The sequence below is a fragment of the Pelodiscus sinensis genome, unplaced genomic scaffold (assembly GCF_049634645.1).
Source record: "Pelodiscus sinensis isolate JC-2024 unplaced genomic scaffold, ASM4963464v1 ctg34, whole genome shotgun sequence".
NCBI classification, from domain to species: Eukaryota; Metazoa; Chordata; order Testudines; family Trionychidae; genus Pelodiscus; species Pelodiscus sinensis.
In genome coordinates this window covers 152,999-174,982 of record NW_027465849.1, presented here as the reverse complement: position 1 = coordinate 174,982, position 21,984 = coordinate 152,999, and the positions used below count along the sequence as shown (strand labels likewise).

General features: G+C 51.5%; 2 long non-coding RNA genes across 2 annotated transcripts; both read right to left on the bottom strand.

Moving 5' to 3' along the window:
- Nucleotides 1–449: 449 nt before the first annotated feature.
- LOC142823863 (uncharacterized) lies at nucleotides 450–4,333 on the bottom strand. The gene is made up of 4 exons (XR_012898946.1): nucleotides 4,234–4,333; nucleotides 3,614–3,645; nucleotides 1,779–1,949; nucleotides 450–1,193 (listed from the first exon to the last, which is right to left on the bottom strand). It is a non-coding gene; the product is annotated as an uncharacterized LOC142823863 (long non-coding RNA).
- An 8,155-nt stretch (nucleotides 4,334–12,488) lies between these two features.
- On the bottom strand, nucleotides 12,489–14,733 carry LOC142823866 (uncharacterized). Its single transcript, XR_012898948.1, has 3 exons — nucleotides 14,496–14,733; nucleotides 14,239–14,399; nucleotides 12,489–13,130 (listed from the first exon to the last, which is right to left on the bottom strand). It is a non-coding gene; the product is annotated as an uncharacterized LOC142823866 (long non-coding RNA).
- Nucleotides 14,734–21,984: the final 7,251 nt, after the last annotated feature.

Here is a 21,984-nt window from a genome sequence, read left to right as displayed (position 1 = left end):
TTCCCCACCCACCCCACCACGCCCGGCAGCAGGTGTGGCTGGGCTGAAGCAGGCTCCAGATGCCTACTGCCAGGCCTTGGCACCTGCGACCATAGGTGAGGAAGGGACAGGACTCAGAGGGGTTCTCTGTGCCCGCACCTGTCAGAGTGGCACACCAGACTGCCCTGCTCCGGGTACTTCCTAGCGGGGCTGAGAAGGAGCGCTCAGTGATGATCTTTCCCAGGCACAGCTCCCCCAGCCCAACTCTCACCCCGGCACAGATATGAGAGCACATGACCCCACATGCCCCCGGCATCATCACTGTCCCTGGCCAACTGAATATGTGATGCTAACAGCTCTGCCCCGGGTGTGTCTGTGGCCCCCACGAGGCTGACTCAGGCTGGCAGTGTCCGTGTGTGCTTCACCATAACACCGGGCACTGGGTGACACTTGGCGATGCTCTGAGGAGGTAGCTTGGGCAGAGAGAAGGAAAATTCTTTTATTAAATGCACAGGAGCCCGCACACAGATGCCCGCCAGAGACATCTCAGGGCCAGGAGTTCAAGGGATTTAGGCACCTAATTCTCACTGACTTCTATGGGAGTTAGGCACATCGAGACCTTCAAAAATCTGCCCCCTTGCTCACCCTGCATAAACTAAGCACAGACCTCAGTACATCTCCCCGCCTCCAGCAGGACATCGCTGGCACAGCCAGACCCATGTAGGCAACCCCCACACGGACCCTCTCCTCGCCCCCACGACACCCGAGAGGTTTGGCTCCATGTCTCATTGCTGGACCCTCAGTAAATGTAGGAGCTGTTCGGGGCCACATTGTGAACCCACTTGGTCCCTGTGTTGGCATGTCCCACGCTGGGTGCGCACGTCAGGCAGCTGCCCATGCACATGGCTTGTGGCCGCCTGCTCCCCTGCACACACAGTCACTGCAGGGATTTTCTGCACTGGCCTCTGGGGTGGAAATGTTGGCTGGGGAAGTTCTGCTGGAACCAGAGCAACGGGCTGTGACGGGAGGCCCAGCCTCTGCCACCCTTGGCTCCGGCTGCCTCTGAAGTGTCTGGGCCTCCCTGCATCGTCGACAGGCCCAAAGGCTGCTACTCGCTGGCTGGTTCGCAGGCTCTGTCACCGTCTCCTTCCCTGGGTGCTGCTCAGGCTGCAGCGAGTGTGGGGCTCATGCAGGCTGGTGGGGCCCTGGGCATCCTGTGGGGAAGTGACAGGGAATCCCAGTGACCAGCTCTCATGCCACCGTGTCGCCCCTTTCCCCCCACTGCCCAGCATCTGCCTGAGCACTGGGCAGGCCTCACTCCCCAGCAGTGAGATGGTGACAGCCCTGGGAGTCCAGTGCTAATAGCCTGCCCCACGTCTGCAGGAAGAGCTGGGGCAGTTCCCTGCCTCTGGGCCCCCCTGCCCAGTTGCTGCTCTCTCCTCTGAGCCCAGGCCATAGACGGGCAGTGAGCTCTAGGTCCTGGCAATGTGGGTGCTGCCGAGGGTGCCCTGACCCCGCCTCCACGTCTCCCCAATCCCCACGGGATCAGCCTGCCCTCTGTTCTACAGGCACAGCGGGGTAGCTGGGGAAGGGCAGCAACTCAGGCTCCGGCCTAGAGCTCTAGGGCCTGGAACATGGGCACCTGGGAGGAGTCCCAGCACAGACCACACCTTGGTAAGCAGTGAGGGAGATGCCGGCTCTGAGATGGCACCGAGGTTGGGTTGGATCGTTCCCCTGCACTGGCTTTGTGGGGTACAACCCCCTACCACATGGGCCCATTCCCAGAGAGTCGCCCTTACCCAGCGCTACGGAGCCGGCCGGGCGTCCTGCACTCGAGACCTGCCCTTTCCTACTACTGCATACGTCACGGCCTCACGCCCGTCCTGCTGGGGCTGCTGGGACATGGACACAGCACAGGTAAGGTTGCCAGGTGTCTGGTTTTGAACCGGACAGTCCTCTATTTGAGCTTTCTGTAGGGGAAACAAATTGAGAAAATAGAAATGAGGAAACAGGAATGTCCGGTATGTTCTAAATACGATTGTGATGCAATGTCTAGTGTGTCCGGTATTTTTGCTGAAACCACCTGGCAACCCTAAACACAGGCAGGGTTAGAGCCCTGCTGAGCCGGCTGCAAAATCCCTCTTGTCCCCCACCGACAGATCCCTCATCTGATCCCCGTGTGACACCAGCCAGAGACGTCCCCACAATCACGCCTGGGTCTGTCAGACACACCCAATGCTGAATTACAAACTGTCAGGGCTGGAGAATCCGCCATGACCCTGGTGAATGTTCCCAGTGGTTAATTGCTCTCCCTGTTTAACATTTACAGCCTGTTCCTGGGGAGCACCAGGGTGGGAGATAAGAACCGGCCCCTTGAGGTGGCAAGGTGGAGGGAAGGGAAGGAACAGCCCCTCTGTAGAGCTAGGCAGGGGAGTGCCATGCTGAGGAGGGTGCTGGGAAGGCCACAGATCTGAACTTTATCCACGTGCTCCAGGACTGTTGGAACCAAAGGAATCGGAGCAGGCACTTGGAGTCCTCTATGGCAGGCATGTCCAAAGTCCGGCCCGCGGGCCAATTGCGGCCCGTGTTCCGGTTTAATACGGCCCCCCAGGTAATTTGGCAATATCTATCTTTTATGGCCCCCAACGAATCCATATGTATTGAGATGAATACATTGTAAAATCTCAGTTAATGTCAGTTGGTCTAAATCAGTTATAAATATATTTGGACACAACATGTATACTTGGTGTTATGTTCCTGTTCATATTTTTTGAACTTAAAAGTTGACAGACAACCTTTATTACCAATAATATGTAATGTACTTTACAATGTTCCTGACATATATTTCAGCTTCCTGGATTTTTTTTTCATCTGGCCTTTAGATATGAAAGGCAGAGTGACGAAATGAAAAGTATGCCGTTTGCAATAAACTTTGCATAAAATAGTTAATTTGCATTTAATTTTAATGGTTCAAAGAATGTCAGGCAAAATGGTCGGCCCTCACGCATGTTCACTTCATCAAATCTGGCCCTCTTTGAAAAAAGTTTGGACACCCCTGCCCTATGGGATCCAGGCCTCCCCGCAGCCATGTGTCAGGGAACCTAATCACAGACCCACAGGCAAACCCTTCGCCTTTCTTCTATTGCATTTATGGGCCAGATCCCCAGTAAATCAGAATTATTCCATCACTGTCAGTGGGGTGAGGCTGATTTATACCCAATGGGGATTTGGCTCATGGACATCGAGGGAGCTATGACTGATTTACATCAACTGGGGATCTGCCCATTGATAAGTAATAGACTCACTCCAGCTTGCACCTGTAAAGGAGCTGGCCCCATAGACTCCAGTGGAGCTCCAGTGACTTGGAAGCAGTAGTAGTGATGGGGAATGAAGCCCAGACTCTCCAGTTAATTTTCCCTGCATGCCAGGACACTCCCTGTTTATCCCCTGGGACAGGGATCCCCACACTGTGACCCTCACTCCTGGCCAGGCTGGAGGTGCCGGTGCTGGGATCGTCCCAGGGGGTTCCCAGGATTTAGCTCTATCTCCCGCTGCCCATTTTCATGAGAACGCTTGACCCACACCCAGCTCGCCAGGCCCTGTCTGCACTGTGGGCACTGGCAGGACGACTCACCAGGTTGGCGCGGGTTCTGGTGACCTCGGCATCTGGGGAGAGAACCAAGGTCAGCGTGTCCTCACCAGCCGGCCTCCACACAGACAGACTCCGCCCCAAGTTCCGCAGGGAAACAAACCCATCCCGCAGCCCAGCCAGGACACTGGGGAGAGATGGCACCCGGTACCACCTGGCCAGTGTGAGCCCTAGCAGACTGGCTGGGCCGATAACGCTGGGTGCCTGGCCTGGTGTGCAGGGATAGAACTGGCACAGGCCCCATGGATACTGGCTGCCCATGGATAACGGGGTGACGCTCTGGCTGTTCCTGGCACGTTCCGGAACTTTTCTCCCCATGAAGGAAGGTGCCTGCCAGGACCCCTGCTCCCACCCTGCAGTTTGCAGCACAAGGAGCTGCCAGGTTCCCCTCCAGTCCTGCCTCTGCCCACACCCAGAATCTCCCGTCACGCCATCATTGCACTGGGGCAGCAGGCGGAATCATTCCCATCAGGGCAGGACTCTCTGGCCTGGCTACTCAGAGCCTCTTTAGGCCTTAGCATCCAGAACTCTGATGCCTGCCAAAAGGTGGACAAAGGCCGGAGCCAAATTCCCCCTGGGGTGATCCTGGAACAACAGGCTCTTACACTGGATCTGATCTTCTGTGGCCGGGCTGCTCTGGTCTGGGCCGGGATCCCTGTGTGGAATGAGAGCTGGGTCAGTCCCATGTGCAGCACCTGGCGCCGGGGCCCTGCTGCCCTTAACACTAGGGGTAGCAGGGCATCAGCACCACTGTTGTCACCACGAGTGGGGAGATGAGGCTCCCAGACTAGGGTCAGGCCTCCACAGACCCTTTTTCACTGTGGGTAGTGGGGGGGTATGGCCCAGCTCCTGGGGCAGAGCCCCACACAGGGAAGCAATGAACCCCCTGCCCCAGACCTGGGGACCAGCCCCAGCAGAAAGCCAGGGACCAGGGGGAAGTTCCCTCCTACCTGTGAGCCCTGCGGCGCGACACAACTGCTGAGAGAAAGAAAACAGCGTTAGGGAAGTGCAGCACAGCTGAGGGCGGCTGCCAGGACACGCAGGCCTTGTGGTGTGCACCTCTGCCCCCAACGTGCTGCTTTTCTCCACTGGCCCGTATAGCCATAGACCCATGGAAGCAGCAAAGACAGGGAGCAGATGCTTGGAGATCCCGCGATATGGCTGAACTACACAGACTCTCTAAGCCGATGGGGACAGTATAATAAACCCAGTGACAGTAGTTACATCAGTGGGAGAATCCCTGAGGCTCACACCTTGGGTGGCATAACTTATACTGACGTACGCTGCGGTGTCTAGTGCTGGGAATCTCAGCCCATTCAGGGCTGCTTGCCATGTCTCAGCCGTGTACGGCCGACGATGCCCTTTGACATCTTACACCCCACTTCAAGGGCAGCAGAGAGATGCTCTGGAACAGCCGTCCCACCCAGCTCATGCTCCTACCTATCAGTACCTACCTGTCTTCATCAGAAATCCCCCCAGCACCAGAGCCAGCCCAGCCATGACGGCAAATCCCACAATGGGTCCCTGTCCTGGAGAACCATCGCAGTCACCTGGAATAGAGAGAAAAGCAGGAGACTAGGCTGGGGCACAGTGTCTGGGGAAAGACACAGGCAGGGGCTGTGGACAATGAGAACACAGCAGGGGAAGAGAAAAGGGATGCAGGGTGAAGGATTAGCCCTACAGCCTGGGATCCAGAATGTGGGATCAGTTCCTGGGGCATGGATCCAGGATGGTGGCCCCAGTGGACATAGATCCAAGACAGGAGGCAACCCAAAGAATTAGAGAGTCTCAGACTTCAGGGGTGGGTGGTTAAAGCCCCGCCCCTTCAACCTGAAGCCCCGCCCCTTCCCCCGAGACCTATGCCCCTTCAACAACTAACCTTGGTCATGAGGCTGAGATACACGAGCCCGGTGACAGAGGCAGGTGGGGGGGGGGGAGCACTCAGAACACAAAGGAAACACGAGGGTCAAGTCCCCGTTGGCATGGATCTGGGCCAGGGATTGGGAGGGAATGGCGAGCCTCAGAGACAAGGGACCCAGGATGGAGATGTCCCCTTGTGTCCTTTTATACCTTGCCACAACCTGATGCACATTAGAAAAATCAGAGGATGGCTAGAATACGTCAGCTAAGGCGAAATGCCTTGTGCAGTTAAACCTGCCTTAGGCCCTGTAGGGGGCAGGCCACTGACTTGGGGCTTTCCTTTGTGGCACAATATGGCTCTGCAGGGGCCACACCCACAGCCCCTTTTTGGGTCTTGCGGGACTGTTCTCCAAGGTCAGGACACTCAAACCGGGATCTCCCCTTCCACTTTGCAGGGATTCACTAGGAGCAGCAAATAGTCCTTAGCCCCTCAAGTCCAGCCCTAGAACCTCCTTCATTCATGGTTCCCTCAGTCATTCTTCTGGGCCTGTGGATACTGCCCGAAACTCACCCCCCAAGGAGAGGAATTTTACCGCCTCCTTCTGGGCTCTGAGCTGACATCTCAGGGGCGGTTCCCTTCCTGGCATCTGGAGTCTCCCAGCCCTCATTCCTGAGGCTGTGTGGGAGCACTCAGGCCAAATCCAGCCCTTGCTCGGCTGCTCTGCTCTGGCTCCTATTAACCTAAAATAGCCCTCCACCCCCTTTGGTTCCCTGGAGCATTCGCTACTCTCACAAAGCCTGGACTGACTCAAACCATGGCCTACCTGGCTCAGAGCTGGGATTCTGTTCTGCACCACTGGGTTCATTCCCTGGACGTGGAGGGGGGAAAAGAAATGACAAAAAAGCTTATTTTGCTTTTTGAAAAAAATATCACAAAGAAATGAAACATTTTTGCTTATATTTAGAATGTCTGGTTTGAAATTAAAAGCAACAGTCTACAGAGACATTTTCTGTCTCATGACATCACAGTGTATGGTGAAAATATTTTTCAGGGGACATATTCTGAGCAGCTGTGGCCAGACCCCAGGAAGTTCACTGCTCTTTTAGGAATGTCAGCCAACCCCAGCATGGCAGCCCCTACTTCACAGCCAAGCTGAACAGACTCACATCAGACACCAGCACCCGTGCAGCATCCACAATACAGATTCAATGGTTCCTCCATTTTCATGCTATGCCCCCAAAAACCATTTACCCGGGTACAGAGGGAAGCGTGGAAAAAGTCAGCACAGGGGAGGAAAGCTTCCCAGAGTGAGGAGTGACTGAAAACCGGGGTTACAACAGGCTGATTTGCATGATTCACCTTTGCGTGATGCCAATTCAATTCTGGTGCCAGGTCACTGTTTGCAATAGTGTAGTGTTTCTCAACCTTTTTTCATAAAGTACCCCTTTAAATATATATCTAATATATAAAGGAGAATGTTTGTAAATTTGTGCACTAATAACTTGGACACTATAAGAGCTACAGCAATCAAACTTTGCATGGGATAACTTTTTATCCAGGAGATAGTTTTAAGGTACTGTGGGAGGGAAGAGATGAGAGACCGATACCTTTCTCCAGGGCTGCATGGAGCTTGGCAGTTTCCCAGGGGAAGCGTCGGGGCCAGTCACTCACTAAGGCCGGTGGAGGGACAAGGAAGCAGAGGGTGGGCCCGGTCGCCAGTGGTAGGCGCACATCTCCCTTCCCCCGCCTTCCACTCATGCTCCTCACCTCAGTTATATATCAACTGTCAACTTATATTTCAACAATGTATAATGACAAAGTGCAAGGACAGTCACTTAAAGTAGTTTGGAGATATCTTGCTTTTCACATGGACAACTCTATGTTGCATGTTCAAGAGTTGGAAGTGGAAAATTTTTTTACATATTTGTTAAGAATAATGAAACAAAATATATAGTTAACAAAAAAGTTTTTGATAACATGTAAAATTGGTTGTTTTATACTTTTTATATATATTTTTTAATCCCTATAGAACTCAGTGCAACTTTTCTACCATTCAAAAAACGATAATGGACTACTGTTTCTCTAAATTTTGTTCCTCCACTTTCCCAAGCAATGCTGGGTAACTCCCACTAGTGTGTGTATATATATATATATATATATAAGTACTCTCTTTAAAACAGAGGGAGGTTCTACATCCGTAACTCTAGATATCACAGTGTGACTCCAGCCTGTCTTGGCTCCCTGGCCTGCTGCACCCAGCCCACCATTAGCAAGGAGCATTACCAGCCACATGCAGGTGCCAGGTGTCACTGGAGAGTGAATTGTTCTCCTGGTTGCTGTCGTCCTTGAGCTGGTAGAGGCAAGAAAAGGTGCCTGCACTCTCCCTTGACATGGTGTAGGGTGAGTCGTAGTCACGTTTGTTTCCTTCCTTGGGATGCACAGAAATCTCCTTCCCGTCTTTGCAGAAGACAATGCGGGTCATGGGGGTGTCCGATGGGACCAGACATGACAGCACGACTGTGTCCCCCGGGTGGGCAGACAGCCTGTTCATGAACAGCCGCGGGGCAGGGAGAGTGCCTGAGGAGCAAACATGTCAGTGTGAGACTCCTGGGCCCAGATCCCCCTGAGGTCAATCAGCAAAGCTGCCTTCTCTGCAATGAAGCAGGGCTCATTTACCCAGCTGGGGATCTGGCCTCTTGGTGGAGTTACTCCCTGAGGCTGCGCTGCCTCGAGAAAGAGGCTGAACACACTGGACATGCACAGAGTTTTTAGCCTTTGCTTGTCCCTACTTGGGACCTGAGGCCCTTATGCGTATTGCCCTGCCACACCAGTGCAGTGCTATTGGCTTCGGGGGTCAGAAGCCTGCAGGCAGGCAGAGGGCTCCAGATGTACAATTTGCTCCCATTTGGGACTGGGCACCTTGGTGTGTCCGAGTGGCTTTGTGCTGCCATATGAACCCATATCAGTGGGCCATTTCCATCAGAATGGCAGATGCCGGGGGTCACTGGAGAAGCGCACAGTGGCCAGAGTGTCCCAGGGAGCCCGGCCTATCAGGGATGCAAAGGTGCTGAGGGATGGGAGGGAAAGCCCTCCCGGCTGTGTGCAAGGAAAAGCTGCCATCCTCCTCCCAACAGCCTGTCTGTCCCCCACACTGGTGTAAAGCAGCAGTAACTCCCCCAGTCTAGCGTGGTCCCATCAGGCACAGGGGAGTCAACCCCCAGATGCTGATGCTGCCTCAATCCCTATATTCCTGGGGGTCTAACTCAGCTCTAGGTCCATGTCTGAATTCAGTCCCCACTGAATACCAAACAGGTGTGATTTCCACTGTTCGGCAAGATCTCATCTGTGACCGATCACTGGCCACCTCATGCCCCTCATGCATCACAGCTCTGCCTGCACGGTCACTGGATTTCATCCTCAGAGGTTTAAATAAGGTGCTGAGACTTAACAGGATAAATCCTGGACGAGCATAAATGGAGGCAGAGCCATTGACTTCAAAGGAGGTGTCCTGGTTAATGCCAACGTGGGCTGGGTCTGATCTTGCTCCCAGTGAAATTACAAGGAAGCAGGTCTGGGCTTTGTGTGTCTGCATTAAAAATGGAGCCCAGGAGTTCTGACCTTTCCTTTCCACTATGATCTGCTCTAACTCACTAACCCCCATTGCCTTCCCTAAGTCCCAGCCCCGCCACACTAATTATTAGGCTTAGTCTCTTCTTCTGAAGTAGCCGGCACTCACCTGGAGAGCTGCAAATTTCCTGGCTTGCGGCAAGGGAACCTTTTAAACGAAACGCACGTTCCTGTTAGGGGTGCAGCCAGACACACTCTAGAACAATTAATTCCACATAAAATCAATGGGCATCCTCCCAGCAAGGCAGCAGAGACGCAGGATGGTGACAGCTGGGGGATCCCCTCTTTTAATTCTCGCCTGTGTGATAAACTGCACTTGTTAATCTCACTGTTCCAACCAATCCCTCCCCCCGGAGATGGCTTCTCAGACACCGAGCTTGCCGCTGCGTAAAGGGGTCCCTAGACTCAAGGATTCTCAGGCCAGAAGGGACCATGTGATCATCTGCTCTGAGCTCCTGCAGAAGACACTCCAGAGAACCTAATGGGGTGATTCCCGCATCTAGCCAGGAAGCCCTGTTTGAGAAGACAGCAGCTCGTAGAGACCCCCCCACTCCTCATGGAATGGCTGCCAGCGACAGACTCTCACTGCTTCTCTTGTCAATCTGCTTCCATAGCAAAGAAACCACTTTCCCTACCAGGGGCCTTATTCCAGTGTCAATTAGTCTGACTTCACTTTCCAGCCATTGGCTCTTTTTTGGCCTTTGTCTGCTCCACCCAATAAATCTGCCACTACTGTCAGAACTCTTCTCCCCGCAGAGGGTCTTAGACACTGCAATCTAGTCACCTTTTAACCCTCTGGGGAGGCAGGGGACTGGACTTGGTGATCTCTCAAGGTCCCTTCCAGTGTTAGTGTTCTGTCATTCTCTCCCAGCTGTTAATCAGGCTGCGCTCCGCCAGGCTCTGTCAGGCAGGTACTCCAGACCTCGCTTCATTCGCGCCTTTCCCCTACCCCTGCCTCAGGTGAACGAGTGATTTAAGATGGTCCTGGCACTTCTCAGTGCTGGGGCTATGATAGGGCAAAGGTCTGAGTCTGCACAGATATTGCATCTGTTACAATATATGGGTTATACCTTAAGGCTCAGAAGTATTTTAAAATCCCCTGATATAGAAAACAGTAAGCAGGAAAAGGTAACGGTGTGTGGCAGTGGTAGGAACACACTGGAGACAATGTGTGTGTCTGTCTGTCTGTCTGAGGTCTGGTAGCAGTGCCAGACTGTGAACCCACATCATACAGACAGACACACACACGAACAATAAGCGAACATAAGAGAACAATTCACAACCTGTCTCATCTCTTCTGCTCCCTCCCAACCGGCCCATTGTGCCCAAACTCACAGAGCAGCCACAGGCCCAGCTGCAGGATCCTGGGGAGAAGCAGAGATAATCCCATTGCCTGACCATGCCACAGAGGCATCTGCCACTCAGGGATGCAGGCACCGTCCCTTGGGCTCTGCTCCTCAGTGTCTCAGTGAGAGAAACGCCGGGGCTCTCTGGTTTGGTCTGATCTGCCAGGAGCAGAGAAGTTGCAGGTGCTCTCTGATCTGCCACGTGAGCCCCAAGGCTCAGCGAGAAGGAAAGCCACAGTCCCTGAGAGAGACGGAGCCGTGTCTGCTACCAGCCTTGCAATGACAGGGGACATCACTCCTTGATGGGAGGGGAAAGCTGCCTGCACAGCTCCTCTGTCACGCGTTGGGCAGATTCTCTGGTCACTCCAAATGCTCAGAGTTGGGTTTATGATACCAGATCAGACCAGCCTCTCTGAGCCCAACTACGAGTAGCCAGCAGGACTGAAGCCAGAGGCTGCCCGCTGGAATATAGCTGCTACGCCCAAAGGGCAGACTGTTGCTTCATTCCCCTTAGAAACAATGGGAAATGGAAGACATATTTACTTGGGGCATTTTCCCTGTCACACCCCAATGTGTTAATAACAGGGCAGCATCATTGTCACTGGGAACAGTGGGACGTGGTGGCCATTGTTATGAGGACAAACTCCATTTCCCCACACGCCTAAGCTCCTCCCACCCTCCTCCTCCCACCTCCCAGTAATTCATCCTATTCCCCAGTTTGTTCCATTTTCCCAGTATGGTCTCCAGGAAAATGGTTCCATTTTCATACAGAAGCCGTCTGCCCCCTCTTCCCCTCCAGCAGACAATCCCTGTGTCCCACTTCTTCTAGCCAGGAGGGGATGTTCTGTGCCCCCAGCCCATGGTGCCCCTGTGCCTGGGAGAAGATCCCTTGAGCCACATCCCAAATCCCTCTCTGTGGGCTGTTTCCAGCTGCCCATCTGGAGCAGGGGCCAGGACCTTGCCCACGTTGGCAACACGGGGGAATTTTCAGATCCCTTTCCCCAAACTCTGCAGACAGTGCCGATGGAGACGTCTCTGTCCCCAAGAGGCTGTGTAGTGGGGAAGGGGGCACCAGGGACATGGCGTACCCACCCTTGGGCCAGGCCAAACCCGAGGGGCACTTCTACCCCATGTGCCAGGTTGCCGTGGCGCTCACTCCACTCTGGCCCAGTTGTCCCTCAGCCATGATGGAGGGGTGGCTGGGCCAATGGAGCGAGTGGCATTGTGAGCTGGTGCACTGGTTGGCAGCAATGATCACTCCGACGTGGGGAGGGTGAGTATGTGGGCACATGGCCAAGCAATCAGGCTGCTGGGGATGGGGGTGCCAGGCAGGGATAAAGGAGGTTCGGTCAGGGGAAACCTATTCCCTCCACCGCGCTTTAAGGAGCGGTCTGTGCATAGCATTCCTCCCAGAATTTCAGGCCGTAACAGAGTGAGAACTGGGCCTTTTCATTGAGCTCTTTACTGGTGTTTGCATGTTCACAAAACAGGCCAATAGGTGGATCCAAACTTGGGACCTCTGGAGCTCAGTGCATAAGCTTCCACCACTTGAGCTAAAAGCCAGCTGTCTCTCAGCTAAGGGTGTAGAGCAAACTCACTCTCTCTCACTGTAACTGGTCTCAGGGCCACTCCATGGGATAGTGAACCACACCCAGCAGGTGTGTGGGTTACACAATCTCAGCCTCCCTCTGTACCTTCCTAGAGAGAGAGGGATCACACACCTGGGTTGTCCCCCTTCCCTCACTGCCCTCCCACTGCTGCCAGCTGCTAGGCTGAGTGGAGAGCAGGAAACACAAGTGCAGGGAAGCACAGAGGCAGGAGCAGTGCAGGCTGGGGAGACTGGTACATCAGTTGGGGTGTGTGGCTGAGTCACACGACTCACCCTGTGCTCTGTGTGTGAGTGTGTGTCTCTGGCTGATGCTTCCAGGGGCTCTTGGAGGTTCCAGTCCTGGGTTACAAACAGACTTGGCAGATTCCATTTTCAATTTTTTATAATGTTAATGGCTCATATCAGCGTTCCTTTTAATGATTTTTTTTATTTTTATCAATTTACATTTTCCCACTGGAGGAAACGAAGGGCGATTCCGACATTATTTAATAACAGGAGAAGTTGAGATTCAGAGCGCTAAAGGTTTATAGCCCTTAAAACATAAATTGTCACTCTCATATGTCTAACTATGCACAGTAAATATCCTTACATCAACCCCGAATAATGTCTCAAGCAGCATTTTTCTTACTTTGCTTCTCTGCAGATTTCTATTATTATCGATGGAAATATTTTCTCGTGGGTTTGCATGCGTGTGGCGAAACGGAAGTTTACTGCTATTTATCAATTACAAGCAAACCCATCGAAGCCTAGTTATAAACTGAACCCCACTCTGCTTGCGAGGTCAGCACGGAGACAGGGCTGTGGTTGCTGGCTGTGGTTGCTGTTCCCAGCGCAGGAGTCTCCCCCGCCATGGCCCTGGCAGTATTTATAGACACACAGCTCCAGAGTGATGCTGGGCTCATTATGCAATGACCAGCCGGTCGCTCGTCTGCAGTGCTCATTTCTGTCCTGGGGCTGGTCGCTGGGCTCCATTCTCAGCATGGCCGAGGGGCTGAAAGAGCAACCGCCCGTCCAGCCCCTGAGGGAGCAGGTGACAGCATGTGTTCTTCAAGGCCTGGCCTGATACAGAGAAACACCAAACTGCAGCTTATTTTCTGCAACTGCTTCGAACCATTTCATATTTAGGCCACAAATGAACGTTTAGCACCAACCCGTAATGCAGAGCAGAGAGAGACATGAGGGCTGCATGGATCAGGGTCCATATGAAAATGTTTGCACGCAAGGGTGGTATGTGTCTAGGAACAGAGCGTGTGTGGAGTGTCCAAAGAGTTCAGCCATTGTGAACATTCCAGTTATCACCTCTCTCACACGCTTCATCCCTAGAGTGCCAGATGGTTTAACCAAAAATACCGAAAACCCCTCCCTCCCAAAAAAAACAACCACCGGGGAAACAACCACTGTTGAGGAAAAAAAAAGAGGAGGAGAGCAAAGTTGCTGAGCAAAAATAAACAAACAAAAAGGACCCTGAGAGTTATTAAGCCAAAAAAAATGGCCCCTTTAAGAGGCTTTTTGGACCTAAGGGGCTGGGGTCCGGTTGCTGAGTTTGTCCAGCTGTCCGGTATTTTCTGAATTTTTTTACCGGAGAAGAGGCGAAAATACCCGACTATCTGGATCAATACCGGACACCTGGCAACCCTATCCATCTTCCCTTATTCCATTGCTCATTCTTCCCCACCCTCACACATTTTCACAAGGCTGGGTCAGGGAATTGAGGTGTGGGAGAGGGTGAGGGATTTGTCTGGGGGTGTGGGCTTTGTGTGGGGCCACAAATGAGGGAGTTGGGGTATAGGACAGGACTCTGAGCAGAGTCATGGATTTGGGGTTCAGGTGGGGAAGGTGTGAGGGCTCCAGCTAGGAATGTGGGTTCAGAGGTGGGGGCAGGGATGAGGAGTCTGGGTTGCAGAAATGGGCTCAGGGCTTGGTCAGGGTAGGGCCGTGTAAGGGGATGGGCACTGCCCAGGGATTCAGGGAAGCGGACAGGTCTGGAGTTAAGATAATGCACAGATCCCATGGCAGGGGAATCTCTGGGGGGCTGATCAATGAGTTACTCCCCCTGACTCCCATGGGTCTGTTTCTGCAAAGGGGTATAATCCACAGACCTCTCTGTAACCCCTGCTGACCCTCCAGGCTTCCTTGGACAGGGGAACCCCCCAGAGCCCTCGATCACCTCTCCTTTCTCTTCCTCCCTGCCATTCCCCTCCAGGGCCTTCCGGGACGGCGGAACAACGGCTCTTCCTCTCAGGATGCAGCTGATGATGGGGCTGGAGGCCAACAGGATCAGGACCAAGGTGGAGCGGAGGATCCAGACCCAGAGCGGGATAGCAGGCCCTGGGATGGGACAGAAGAAGGTGAGTGGCCTGAAGGTGGAGGCCAATGTGCAGCACGAGTCCCCTCACAGCTCTGCCAGGCACTGGGACATGTCACCTGGTTATGACGCATCCCTGCTTTGCCTCAGAGAGCCTGTGACTGTCCCACGGGCCCAGCTGCTTACAGGCCTCACACCCGGCTCCTCACTGCACAGGGATCTCACTCAGCGCTAGTTCTTTGCCCCCTCATACCCAGCACCATGCAGCTGAGATCGGCCCCTCGCCTGTGCCATGGAGGGGGCAGCCCTGACACCACGGTCTGCTGCTGACCAGCACGGGTCAGGGTCACCGTCCGGTGGCCACTAACTCCAAGGCCAGATGTTTGTGCCTGATGCCACATCACAAAGCCAGACCCTACCATTGCTCCTCCCAGTCAGGGTGAAGTTTCCCCATTGAGAATGGCATGTGCCATTCATCCCATACCAGGCCTCCCTTTCCCTCAGGGAAATCCCACAGCATGAAGCAAAACCAGTTACCTTGGGGAGATGCCTCCTCTGCCGGGCTGTCACCATCTGTGGGGCAGAGACACAGCGGTCAGAGAGCAGTTCCCACAGTCTCGTTCTAAGGAGAGGTGAACGGCAGTGATCACCAGTGAGGTGCCCAAGGACATGTCTAGAGCAGGGCTACATCTTTTGACCAAAACATTTTTCAATAAAATATGTAAATTAGATGATACTGAGACACCCAGTGTGTTCCTTTCATTCTGTCAAATTGTTTGGGCCCCAGACAAAAGCTTAAAATATTCCGGAAAAAAATCAAAATCTCTCTTCCCAGCTTTCCCCCCTTCCTTACTTCCCACTCCCGTTCCCTTCCCCTATGACTGGAGGGGCATTAACAAGCCCCTGCACATTTAATAATCCCTTGAAATATACATTAACTACTTCTGCTCACTCATCTAGTCTATTAGCTGTTGCACTCTGAGTACATGTCCCAGAGCTGCAGAGCTCTGCGTAAGCTTGAAAGTTAGCCTCTCGCCAGCAGAGATAGGTCCTATGAGAGATATTACCTCACCCATCTTGACTCTCTAATGGTTCGTTTTGACATTTTCAGAATAGAGCTAGATCTGGTTTCAGTGGAGTTTGTGAAAGGTTTTGCAGACAGTTCAATGACATATATCAGGAGAAAGAAATTCCCTTCGAGGACTGTCCCTTTACTACTGAGAGAGACAGGAGAGAATGGAACCAGATCCGGAATTCTCTTTCATGTATCTGAGCTTTCCACTGTGATCGGGTGAGAGTCAAAGGAAAGCTGCTATACAACATGGATCTGGACATGTGACATCAGACTGTAGCATCTTTGCCCAGGTATGTTTCCAAATAGTCATAGCTTTCCTACTTTACATTACTTATGGGAAAAAAATGTCCAGCTGTTTTCTCCCCCGACAAAAATGCAGATTTAGTGAGACCAAAATATTTTTTCAAATGTGTGTCAGATTGGCAGAATTATTTATCTCAGGAAAAAAAAACATTGTTTGGGTCGGTCTCACTAAATGGGGGGAACTGCAAGGCCTGGATGTGGATAAGGTGTAACCAGGCCTTAGACATGCAGCCACAAGTAGTTTCTCATTTAGCACCATTCCCTGCACTGCACATGCTCAGAGGGGGTTTCAAATGGTCAAAGCCTCCCAGTCTGTTCTGAGCTTCAGGGGAAGTCTGTGCAGGCATTCATGACCATGCACCCGTCAGCTCTCCCATTTAAGGATTTGCCTAAGTTTTGAACAAGTGCTTCCCCTTCCTGAAACTCTGAAAGGGCAGGTGGAATTGACTCAACTCCACTAAAGTGACAGTGAGTTTAGGTTCAGGGAGGGAGAGGACCTCCGTTCCTGCAGCGTGTTACCTGGCACACTCAGGTACCGGCTGGCACTGGGGAGCGAATTCTTCTCCTGGTTCCTGTCATCCTTGTGCTGGTAGCGGCAGGAATAATTCCCCGTGCTCTCTGGAGAGGCTGGCTGGACTGACTCAAAAAACATCTTTTTTCTGTCCATTGGCAGTGTTGAGATTTCCTTGCCGTCCTTGCAGAAGATGACGCGAGTCACTGAGGTGTCCGTGGGGACGAAGCACAGCAGTATGATGCTGTCCCCGTGGTGGGCAGAGCCCTTGTCCATGATCAGTAACGGGGCAGGGAGTTCACCTAGGTTGTGAGGAAAAGCTTTTTGGCTAAAACAGCTCATCTCTGATGGGGCAGGTGTTTGAATTGTGGGAGAGACTCACCATGGATGGGGCTCCCCTCAATTTTAGATTTAATGTGAAGGGGAACAAATGTCTCACTATCGTGGGTCAGATTTGTAAATCAAACCCATTTGACCCATGTGGGTCAGGGGGAGCTGCCCCCTCTTGCATTACACCCATCAGTCCCCCCCAGATCCTCTGCTTTTAGCCCTTTGGGGCCAGCTTCTCAGTGGAGTTAAATCAGCAAAATATGGGGGTCTTTGTCTAAGATCCCAGTCAGTTGGGTCTTTGTTGCTGTTGTTACTTGAATTAGCTCAGGTTTGTCTATATGTGCCAACCACAGACTTGTGCAAATTCCACTGCTTTGGCACTGCTCTGATTCCCCATTAATTTAACCCTTTGTAATCTGTGCCACTATTTAAACACACACGGGCCCGTGGCACTCATCCTGTGGGTCTGACTCTGCTCCTACTGAAGTCACATTGAGTCTGTCCCAGCGAAACAGCTCCTGGCTCTCTCTACAGTTAGTGGCAGCAACCATGATGCCCCCCAAAATTCCTGATCCTTGGGCTTCTGCTCTACTTGCTGGACACATTGGGGCTGATTGTCACTTGTACTACAGCCCTTTGCAGTATAAAGGCAATGTGACCACACACCCTTGTAGCCTCATTACACTGCCCAAGTGCTGTCAACAGGCCTCAGTGTGCTCCAGGGTCAGGCCCCTCTGATCTATAATTAACGTTGTTACACTCACCAGGAGAGCGGCAGATTTCCTGACTTGCAGCCAGCGCCCCTGTGCAATACAATATAAATTCCTGTCATTAGCGCCGCCAGGCCAGCTGGGAGCATAGGAGAGCGACACCCGTGTGAAATAAATGGAACTTTTGCCATCACAGCAATGAGGACATAGGACATAGGACATCCCCCTGATCTCGCGCTGCCAAATATCTCTGGTGGGAACCCGGTTGCCACAAAAATGTATCTTAACTCTGAAATCATAGAATCATAGAATAATAGGACTGGAAGGGACCTCGAGAGGTCATCGAGTCCAGCCCCCCGCCCTCAAGGCAGGACCAAGGTCATTCCAGTGGCCAGGATACTGCACGTGGAAGAACTTGCACTTTATGTGAAATTAGGTTTCAAAATTACAGCTCCATGACTCACAGATAAGCTTAACTTTAGACATATTTCAGGAGGCTTGCAAATGTCTTGGTTGGAATTTTCTCGGTACTCAGTAGCTTAACTGATCCTGACTTTGCAGAAAGGATGATTTGGACTGATATGCACATGGAAGTTAATTGAAGGACGTCCCAGTCAAACCGTAATCAAAAGTAGAAACTTCATGGATGGCAAATTTGTAATTTGACTTTATCACCACATTTACCAGGGACGTCTAGTATAAACCCTTACATAGCAAGAAAAACTCAAAGTTCATATAAAACACCTCCAAATTCTGTATAAATCCTGCTGTCATCATGGGTTAATGTTAAAAGACTTTCACCGTGCTGCCAACGGAAGATATTTTGTGGCATTTGCTTCTAATTTTAATCATGCGCCGGCAATTTGAGTTGAAATACGGAGTTCAAATCATTTCACAGTTGCTATCTGAGAAGGAAACACACGTCTGTGCTCTATGGGGCTGTGTTTAGAGGCTACTGCACACCATACCTTTGCTAGGGCTGGGGCAGATACACACACGGTTCACAGATTCATGGAATCCAAGACCAAAAGGCCCATTGTGATCATCTAGAACTCGCGCCCCACCCCGCCCTGCCCCCCCCAATAATCCTGGTGAAATAGATCTGATAGAAAAAAATCCAATGTTGATTTAAAAATTGCTGGGGATGGCAAATCTGCTGTGACCCAAATTGTCACATTGCTCCAATGGTAACTGTTAGAGCTGCAGATGGCAAAAAGCAGACCTTGAACATTCCTCCTAGGAAGGGCTCAGCGGCACATCCTACAGACTTAGCCCTAATTCAGGGGCTCTTTAGCTGTTCTCATTCCCCCTGAATGACAAGCTAAACCCAGCCCGTTGTGTCCATACTCACAGAGCAGCCAGAGTCCCAGCGGCAGGCCCATTGGGAGAAGTGGGGAGGATCCTGGTGCTCCGTCAGGGAGTCGGCAGCAGGAAAGGTCTGTCCCTGTCTGCTCCTCAGTGTCTCAGGGAGAGCCTCTGTGTGGCTGTCTGACCTGACTTCTCTCTTTCTGATCTGCAGGGAGCAGGGAACAGAGATGTTGCAGGTGCTCTGTGATTGTCCACGTGCTCCCCGAGGTTAGAGAGACGGAAAGCCACAGCCCCTCTCTGAGAGCCAGGGCCGTGTCTGCTACCTCACTCAGGACCAGGGGGACTTTGCTCGCTGGTGGGAGGGGGACGCTGCTCTCTGAGTTGTTCTGTGAGAAGCCTTATGCTGAACATGGTGGTTTTATTGTGGAAATCAGACCTGAGCCAGGGTCACACAGGAGAGGAATGGCAGGTGGGTGGGCACCCCTCCAGCGTTCATAGACAGAGGTGTCATTGTTAAAGCTCAGTTTGGGGTAACATTTGTGAGGAAATTCAGAAGTTAATCTAACAGGACGTTACTTAAAATCAGGAATAAGGGACCTTTCGGAAAAGGCTTTATTTTACGAAAGATCCCCATCTAGACTGGCGCTTTTTTCCTGCAAAGCCCCAAGCTGGAAAAAAGCGGCATCCATGTTTATACAAATGAAGCGGGAGAAATTTAAATCTCTGCTTCATTTGCAATTGCGACTTGTCTAATCTGCATCCCTTTTCCAGAAAAGGGGTGCAGTGTAGACACAGCCGAAATGTTGCATCCTTGAGACTATTTTGGGTCTGTGATGGTGAGAACTTCCACTGACATCAGGGATCTAGGTCTCAAAGCAGCCGTCAGATCAGACCCTTTGTAGGTTACTTAGCTGAAGGATGCAGTGGCTGATTGATGCTTCACCTCCAGTAAAGTCTCACTTGTGGTTAAATACCCCACCCTGCTCATTATTTCTTACTGGCATTTCATTGTGGCTTTCCCCATCCCTCCTTGTGTTTAGCAGGGTGTCATGTCCAGCGACATGTGGCCCTGTGACTCCCAGGAAACGCAGAGTTCCGGCACTCGCCCACACACCTCACCCGGCTCCCTGGAGCTGGCGATGGCCACTGGGAATCACAGGCGTGCGCTGCGACTCATTCCCTGTGCTAGGGGTAACTGTGTGAGCTGTGGAGGGACTTGCCTGAGCAGCGCAGCAGCTCTGCGAGGGACTTTGAGGCCATGGGGGATGGGTGGTGGGTGAAGGCCCAAGAGGTTTTTACCTTGAGAGACTCACTTTGCCCTTTGCCATGCTTCCTTGTTTGGGCTGTGTCAGTTGTGGAGCATGGGGCTGTCCTCAGCACAGCGACTGTCAGCAGGGGCTGCCTTGGGGGTTTGCTGCTGGGTGTGCGCAAGTCAATCATTACCTGTCATCGTGCACACAGTGGTGAAGAGCTGAGGGAAGGGTGTAAATGGAGCAGAGGGGAGTTTTTAGGGTGAAGCAGGATTAGTCCTTGAGGTGACGACGAGTGCACAAGGCTGCTATTTGCTCCAGGTCAAGAGTGCACTGGGCATGTCTCCAGAGCCTGGGTGTACTGGGCATGTCTCAACAAGGGCAGAGTTAAGGTTGTGTGGGTCTGGTCCAGCCCTCAGTTTCCCAGTTTTCGGACACCTGTGTTTGAAATACTGAATATGGGCTTTTGGAGGGGGAGTCATGTTCATCATAGAATCATTGAATCATAGAATACTCAGACTGGAAGGAACCTCGAGAGGTCATTGAGTGTAGTCCCCTGCCCTCACAGCAGGACCAAATACTGTTTAGACCATCTCTGATAGACATTTATCTAACCTACTCTTAAATATCTCCACAGATGGAGATGCCACAACTTCCCTGGGCAATTTATTTCAGTGTTTGACCACCCTGACAGTTAGGAACTTTTTCCTAATGTCCAACCTAAACCTCCCTTGCTGAAGTTTAAGCCCATTGCTTCTTGTCCTATCCTCAGAGGCCAAGATGAACAAGTTTTCTCCCTCCTCTTTATGACACCCTTTTAGATACCTGAAAACTGCTATCATGTCCCCCCTTAGACTTCTCTTTTCTCAACAAAACAAACCCAGTTCTTTCAGCCTTCCTTCATAGGTCATGTTTTCTAGACCTTTAATCATTCTTGTTGCTCTTCTCTGGACCCTCTCTAATTTCTCCACATCTTTCTTGAAATGTGGTGCCCAGAACTGGACACAATACTCCAACTGAGGCCTAACCAGCGCAGAGTAGAGCGGAAGAATGACTTCTTGTGTCTTGCTCACAACACACCTGTTAATGCATCCCAGAATCATGTTTGCTTTTTTTGCAACAGTATCACACTGCTGACTCATATTCAACTTGTGGTCCAGCCCTAGATCTCTTTCTGCCATACTCCTTCCTAGACAGTCGCTTCCCATTCTGTATGCATGAAATAGAGATGTAGCCGTGTTAGTCTTTAAAGTGCAACATAGTCCTGTTTTTTGTTTCAGCTAGACTAGACTAACAAGATGGTTTATTAGGGATGAGCTTTCGTGGGCCAGACCCACTTCCTCAGATCAAATTGTGGAAGAAAATTGGCATGACCATATGTACCAAAGGGATACAATCAAAAAAAGTGAACACATATAAAAAGGACAAATCAAATTTCAGAACAGAGGGGGAATGAAGCGGGGAGGTTAATGTCTGTGAGCTAATGATATTAGAAGTGATAATTGGGGAAGCTATCTTTGTAATGGGTAAGGTAATTAGCATCTTTGTTGAGAACCAGGCGCAAAGTGTCAAATTTAAGAATGAATGACAGTTCAGAGGTTTCTCTTTCAAGTCTAGTGTTAAAATTTCTTTGAAGCAGGATGCAGGTAATCAAGGCGTTGAGACAATGCCCTTTCTGGTTGAAATGGCAAGAAACTGTTTTTTCTTTGTGATACTGTCTGATATCTGTTTTGTGTGCATTGATTCTTTGGTGAAGTGTCTGAGACGTTTGTCCAATGTACATAGCAGACGGACACTGTTGGCACATGATGGCGTAAATTATATTTCTAGATGAGCAGGAATATGTGTTCTCGATCTTGTAACTGAATTGGTTAGGCCCAATAATGATGTTTGCAGAGTAAATATGTGGACAAAGCTGCCAACTGGATTTGTTGCAAGGGAAAGTTCCAGGTTTGGTATTAGTGTGGTATGTCCTGTGGTTGTTGGTAAGAATCATCTTGAGGTTAGGTGATTGTCTATCGGAGACTATGGGTCTCTCTCCCAGAGCCTCTTGGAGTGTAGAATCCTGTTCCAGTACAGGTTGTACCCATGGCTGTGCCACTGATCTGGAGGTATAAGTTG